General features: G+C 40.5%; 1 long non-coding RNA gene across 1 annotated transcript; it reads left to right on the forward strand.

The window, feature by feature from the left end:
- Positions 1-222: 222 nt before the first annotated feature.
- Positions 223-3,981, forward strand: LOC109203772 (uncharacterized). Its single transcript, XR_002063476.2, has 4 exons — positions 223-686; positions 2,426-2,536; positions 3,126-3,401; positions 3,922-3,981. It is a non-coding gene; the product is annotated as an uncharacterized LOC109203772 (long non-coding RNA).
- The last annotated feature ends 3,568 nt before the right edge of the window (positions 3,982-7,549 follow it).

Genomic DNA, 7,549 nt, shown 5'->3' on the forward strand with positions numbered 1-7,549 from the left:
GAATCCAACTATTTTTAGACATTGAATTTATAACACTGAATTTTTATCCTCCAAATTTCCCTGCAAAAATATTCACCTGCAAAAATTCACCTGCAAAAAATTCACCTGAAAAAATTCACCTGCAAAAATTCACCTGCAAAAAATTCACCTGCAAAAATTCACCTGCAAAAAATTCACCTGCAAAAATTCACCTGCAAAAATTCACCTGAAAAAAATTCACCATCAAATATTCACCTGCAAAAAATTCACCTGCAAAAAATTCACCATCAAATATTCACCTGCAAAAAATTCACCTGCAAAAATTCGCCTGCAAAAATTCAACTGCAAAAGTGTTGAACTTAAATGACCCAAGCCAGAGCAATCAGCACTAGATCGAGTCGAGCGGCTCTCAGCCAATTAAATTACGCTGTTTGATCACATGACACCGTTAGCCAGCAGTGTGTCTCCTGAAAAGAGAGCTGATTAGAGGTGAGTGATTAAGTTTTTCTCCTAAATAGAGATCATTACAGAACGCCTAGTCCTACTTAAAATCCCATTCATTTTTCTTTTATTTTATCATCTACTCGAACTGAGGAAAACATTTGACTAACTCAACGAACATTTCCGCGCCTCCCCTGCCTGTCTGCAGAGGCAGTTTTGAATTTAGGAGTGGCAAGATGGCAGCGGCAAACCCTGGCGGTTCTCCGGTAAGTATATTGTGTTTTATCTTCAAGTTTGTCTTTTGAAACGTTAATTTTATTTAAATCCGTTGGTCACGTATAAAGTACACAGACGGGGTCTTTGCTCAACTCGTCTGAGGCGTGTCTCACTAAGCGCTACATGCTAGCATCCTGCTAACCGAGCTAACCTTTACATGCTGTGCTCTACAAAATAGGATACTCGGTACAAAACCATACTCCGCAGATATTGATAGATAGACGAACACTGCAAATATAATGTGGGAAACGAGAACGGCATTTGGTGAAGGGGTAAAATACACCATGAATAAAGCCATAGAGTGAATGGCTGCCATGGTTGCAGAACGGCCTGATTTAATGACAAGAATGGGGAAGAGTGAGGTGAAGTGAACCAAAGCCACAAAACACGGTCAGACAAGGCGGGAATAGGGCAGTGATATGTCCGTCAGTATGAAGTTGGTGTGTGCTTTGGTGAACAAAAACTCGAGACCGGTAGCAGGAAGATGGGTGACTCGTGTTTCACTGAAATAGTGGTGAATTAAAACATCCTTTGTTGGGGAAATTTAGGTGTAAATGCATCCATACAGGCGAGACAGAGGCAGACCAGGCAATGAAGAAAACAAGGCAAACATTAGAAATATTAAAACGGAAATATAGGATTAATATAACATACAATTAGGGAAAATTGAAGGAATACAGTGTAAATTATACTGTAAAGTCATTAAAACAGCATAACCTGATTAAAAGAAACATGTAATTGGGTAGGATGGTGATGATGATGATGATGATGATGATGATGATAATAATAATAATATTAAAAAACATGTACAAGATGGGCATGTATACTTGTACCCAGAATTTAACAACTATAAAGTTGTGGCATGACAGTACCTTACCCCTTCCATTATATCCACACTTTCAGAAAAGGATATGGTCAATATCTTTACAAATACTATCTAAACTTAAACAGATAGCATAAGTTAAACAGGATATTCCCTCTGCATTCTCCTAGAGAGAATACATCAAATTAAACAAATAAGTAGTCTATGGCATTTAAAAGTGGTTACCTACAATTCTGAAATAATAATACTAATTCTTATTGATGATGATATTGTATTTGAAATCCTGGTGTAACACTGAACCCGACATCATAAAATGATTACCCTTGTAATGTCAGGGAGCTACAACCAAGGAGGGAAAATATTACTATCTCACCCCTTGTATCCAATTACATAACAGCACTGCTTGGTAAAGGTGTTGAATTAGCTGGGTCGCTCAGTTTGGGGAAAATTGTGGGTAGCCTGCAAGGGCCTCAACTTCTCCATTCCCACAATGTGCAACAAATGGGCACAGCTGATCTTCAAGAGTGGAACATTGGCCAGTTACTTCCAACTTTAACGTATTTTTGCAAATATATTCTTAAAATTGTCTCTTTACACAGATCATAATGATACAAGATGGCACTTGTGTAATTTCCTACAAATTCAATAAATCTAAATAATTGTTACTATCCTGTTAAATCCTGAAAAATGTTTTAACAGCTGTGTTAAACTTCATACTGACACATGCTGGAAAGTGCATTCATGAGACTTTTTTTTATGCCTTCTAGAGCAGTAGCAATCAAAGATTTTAAGGATTCTTTTACATTTTTTTTAAACACTTTGATTAAGGCATATGTTGTTCTTTATTGTCAGATCTAAGTTTGTTTAAAGCTTCGAATGTTTTGGGGTACTTTTCTTTGTTTTCAGGGTTCGTGGCAACCACGGATGGGAAAATGTGGAGGTTGCACGGCTGATGTTTACTGTTCATGGCACAGGAAGAGGCAGTTTTATTTCAGGAATGAGTGAGCACAATCAAAGGTTTGTTCTCATAAAATACTGTCAACCTCCAATGTTTCTGACATAAGATGGAAGGTGTTGCAGCTTTATTTCCATTATTTAAAAATACATAAACATTTAAAGGGTATAGCTTTATGAAAAAAGTTTTATAGTAAAATGTCTTTAGAGAACAGTGCCCTATCCAGCAGGATATATTGTCTGATATGTGTCAGGTGTTTTTTGTTGTTGTTGTTGTTGTTGTTTCTTTCAATTTCCATTATTTACCCCTCAAGGAAGAAAATATTGGACAGGTCCTACAAACCCCAAAGAGCCTTCAGGACTCTGCCCTATTTTTAGTTATTCACACACCTTTTCCAGTCTGTTACTTCCTTCCCTGAATGTTCATTCTGTGTTAATGGTCTGGTTGTCATCTCATTTGTTGCCACTGATCATTACAACCCTTTTGGCACCTTTTAAGTGATATGCCTGGGTCCTTCCTACATGCCCTGATAATGTATTATTACTGTTGTCATGCACACATTTCATGTAGGGTTAGAAACAAGCAGGGAATTTCTCATACACACCAAAGAAAGGCCATACCTAATTAAATATTTTTTATATATTATTTCAGAATAGAGCGACTGTGGAGAGACCTCTGGGTGGCCATTACATGCTTTACTACGATGTTCTTCACAACCTTGAGGAAGAAGGCCTTCTTGACATTTCAAATGCTGCACACCTCTTTTGCTGCCATTACGTCTTTCTTCCTCGACTGGAGGATGATTTTAATACATTTTGCAGTGGATGGGACAACCATCCACTGCGAACAGAAAACAACATGAGTCCCAACCAGCTGTGGGAGTTGGGTCACAGATATCACCCTGTTCCTGTTCCAGAAAACACACAGGTAAAGGTGCACATTTTTAGTACTCATTGATTTTCTTACAGAGAATGTGATGATTTTATGGATAATTAAAGTCAGTCATAAATCCACAAACACAACAAGCTGAAAGTCAGTGATGCTGCTCGGTTTGCAGTCCTGAATATCACGGCACAAGCAGGATTCACTGCACTGTTAATGTTAGCTATGTTATATTGCTGCCTCTGTTCGGTGGTGTCGAGCCAAACTGACTTTAACGTGTGTTTGAACGAGCTGACGGTTCACTCGTTAAGCTGAAAGAAAGATGCTTTAATCACAGGAGTCACGCATGTGTCCACTGTAGCATCTGGGAACTCTTCTTGTTTAGCACTCGTAATAACACAAACACTAAATCCTCCTTCTCTTGTGCTGTTTTGTAGCAGTGTATACACCTGAGACTGTCACCTGTCTGTCTGTCCTGCACTCTCTCTCTGTTTCTTTCTCTCTGATTGTGGAATAAAAGTATGAACATGTATTTATAAGTTACACTTGTGTTTGAATCCTGCAGCTTATCACACATTTGATTTCCATGTGTGACGACTGCAAGTGTCCAGAGTGAGGACAGACTGAGGGACCCACTGCTGCACATCACCTGTGAGGCTTTGCACCCCTGATGATCCACCAGGACAAACTCAGCAGTGTGTGAGGAAGAGGAGGAGGAAGAGCCAGCAGCAGCTGACAGATGGAGAGAATAGACAGACTGTTCCCTGTTTGTGAAGGACTGCTAGAAAAGTTTAACATAACTAATTGTCTGTCCTGAATCAGTCTTATTAGGTAATGTTCAAATAATGTTATCATTCCAGTGTTTTCAGTGTGGGAGAAAGTACTCAGGGCCTTCAAGTTACACACTATGAAAGGCAGCAACAAGTTTAATGTTCAGAAACCTAAAGTATGTATCAGCAGCAGAATGGAGCAAAAATAAATGTTTGTTTCAGTTCTATGAAGCTTTGAGTATTTTGGATTAGTAGCACTGCTGTGTTTGTTGCATCATATTGCTGTAATTGTTTATATGCTTTATATATTCTGAGGTAAGTTGATCTATAGTGTTACATCATATTCTATAAGGATGTTATGTGTTTGTAGACTTTCTGCCCAGTTTGACCCATTTTGCAGAAGTCAGCCTGTTTAAGGCTCTGATATCTATTCTGTATGACTTAAAGCAGTTATGACATGGTCTGATTTTCTCACCCAATAAAGGAATATTTAATATATCAGTCTACTCTTCATTGTATCAGAAACATTTTTCACAGCTCGTACGTTTTCTTTTTACACATATATGCAAGCATTGAGCCAAATGTAACAATGCCAACATATTAAACAAACATTTGTCTCTTATATATAATACATCTACATATACACTGTCAAAGATATTTGTCTTTGAGTGAAGATTTAAGGTGACAGGACTTATAAATAACTGGAACTTGAATCTTTACTGAAGCTCCGTATTTGACTCAGAGTTCATTCACATGATTGTCACATCACATGTACTGTACCAGTGTACCTGCACATGTGATGTGACAATAGAAGTGATTTGATTTGAGAGTTCAAACTCACTGCTGCAATAACTTATGATTAATATAATAACTATGATATTGGCCATATCATATTTACACTGACTTTAGTCTCATGAACAACATTAGCTAATTGTTATTTACTAGCTAATCTTAAATGACTGTTCAGTACAGAAATGAAGGCCAACAATCATGTTTTACAGTCCTGTGGTCTCAGCATCAGATACTTATTAAATCACACAAAGCTCGTGTAGAAACAAACACACGAACAAAAATATGTTCTCCTTCATTTCTGTCAAACAAAGCTGTACGAAACGTTTCCAGCGGTTGGTGTTATGGTTGCTAGGCAACCTGGGAAGCGCGACGGAGGCTAGACCGTCCCATTTCACGAGCCTCGCACTTCCGGCCTTAGCGGTCTTTGAGTATGCGGCCCTTGAGGATCGTTGAGGCTGCGTACTTTAATGCTGCAGACCCTGAATTGGGATACAGCCCCTGAATTGGGATACAGCCTTAATCACTCACCTCTAAACAGCTCTCTTTTCAGGAGACACACTGCTGGCTAACGGTGTCATGTGATCAAACAGCGTAATTTAATTGGCTGAGAGCCGCTCGACTCGATCTAGTGCTGATTGCTCTGGCTTGGGTCATTTAAGTTCAACACTTTTGCAGTTGAATTTTTGCAGGCGAATTTTTGCAGGTGAATTTTTTGCAGGTGAATATTTGATGGTGAATTTTTTGCAGGTGAATTTTTTGCAGGTGAATATTTGATGGTGAATTTTTTTCAGGTGAATTTTTGCAGGTGAATTTTTTGCAGGTGAATTTTTGCAGGTGAATTTTTTGCAGGTGAATTTTTGCAGGTGAATTTTTTCAGGTGAATTTTTTGCAGGTGAATTTTTGCAGGTGAATATTTTTGCAGGGAAATTTGGAGGATAAAAATTCAGTGTTATAAATTCAATGTCTAAAAATAGTTGGATTCTGATGATACTATATTTCTTCCATAAGTTATTCACATAAAGTTTTTAGTCTTCTGTATTTATTTTGTATCATGTACCACAGTCATACTGAACTTTACAGACCTGGTGAATTGGAGAAAAAAAAATCATATATATATATATACACCTACGCCCTGCCCGTGATCAGGTACCCTGCTGGGGTAATAGGCTGGCCAAAGGAGGAGATAGAAGCCACTGACATAAAGACAAGAAAGCTCCTTACCATGCATGGAGGGTTTCACCCCAAGTCCAGCACCCTGAGGCTGTACGCTAAGCGGAAGGAAGGGGGCCGGGGACTGGTGAGTGTCAGCACCACAGTCCAGGATGAGACAACGAACATCCAAGAATACATTGGGAAAATGGCCCCAACTGACCGAGTGCTCAGTGAATACCTCAGGCAGCAGAAACCCAAGAAAGAGGAGGGAGACGAGGAACCATCATGGAAGGACAGGCCCCTGCACGGTATGTACCACCGGCAGATAGAGGAGGTGGCTGATATCCAGAAATCCTACCAGTGGCTGGACAAAGCTGGACTGAAAGACAGCACAGAGGCACTAATCATGGCAGCACAAGAACAAGCTCTGAGTACAAGATCCATAGAGGCTGGGGTCTATCACACCAGGCAAGACCCCAGGTGCAGGCTGTGTAAAGACGCCCCTGAGACAATCCAGCACATAACAGCAGGGTGCAAGATGCTAGCAGGCAAGGCATACATGGAACGCCATAACCAAGTGGCCGGCATAGTGTACAGGAACATCTGTGCCGAGTATAACCTGGAAGTCCCGAGGTCATAATGGGAGTCACCCCCAAGGGTGGTGGAGAATGACCGAGCTAAGATCCTGTGGGACTTCCAGATACAGACGGACAAAATGGTGGTGGCTAACCAACCGGACATAGTGGTGGTAGACAAACAGGAGAAGACGGCCGTAGTGATCGATGTAGCGGTTCTGAATGACAGCAACATCAGGAAGAAGGAACACGAGAAGCTGGAGAAATACCAAGGGCTCAGAGAAGAGCTCGAGAGGATGTGGAGGGTGAAGGTAACGGTGGTCCCCGTGGTAATCGGAGCACTAGGTGCGGTGACTCCCAAGCTAGGCGAGTGGCTCCAGCAGATCCCGGGAACAACATCGGAGATCTCTGTCCAGAAGAGCGCAGTCCTGGGAACAGCTAAGATACTGCGCAGGACCCTGAAGCTCCCAGGCCTCTGGTAGAGGACCCGAGCTTGAAGGATAAACCGCCCGTAGGGGCGTGCTGGGTGTTTTTTTTTTATATGAATCATTTAGCTTCAGCAGTATTTCTATTCGTCTTATGAATTCCACTCTAATGTCAATTCACTGTTTGAGTTTGGTCTTAAACTCCAGAGAATACCACCTGGTTAAACAATCTTTTTATCTGATTATTTGCAAAACGGTTTTCTTCTGAGAGATGCTGCTGAGGCTGAAATTGAGCCCAAAGAAACAACAACAAAGTTTAGTTCCTCTGGATTTTCCATGGAAAATTGTTTTATCACTCATCCAGGTGACTTCTCCAGTGTCACGGATGAGTGATGAATGTATCTCCCACTGGAAACCATTGTGTCCATCCATCCATCCATCCATTCACTTCCGCTTATCCTTTCCAGGGTCGCGGGGGG

The sequence above is a fragment of the Oreochromis niloticus genome, linkage group LG10 (genome assembly GCF_001858045.2).
Source record: "Oreochromis niloticus isolate F11D_XX linkage group LG10, O_niloticus_UMD_NMBU, whole genome shotgun sequence".
NCBI classification, from domain to species: Eukaryota; Metazoa; Chordata; class Actinopteri; order Cichliformes; family Cichlidae; genus Oreochromis; species Oreochromis niloticus.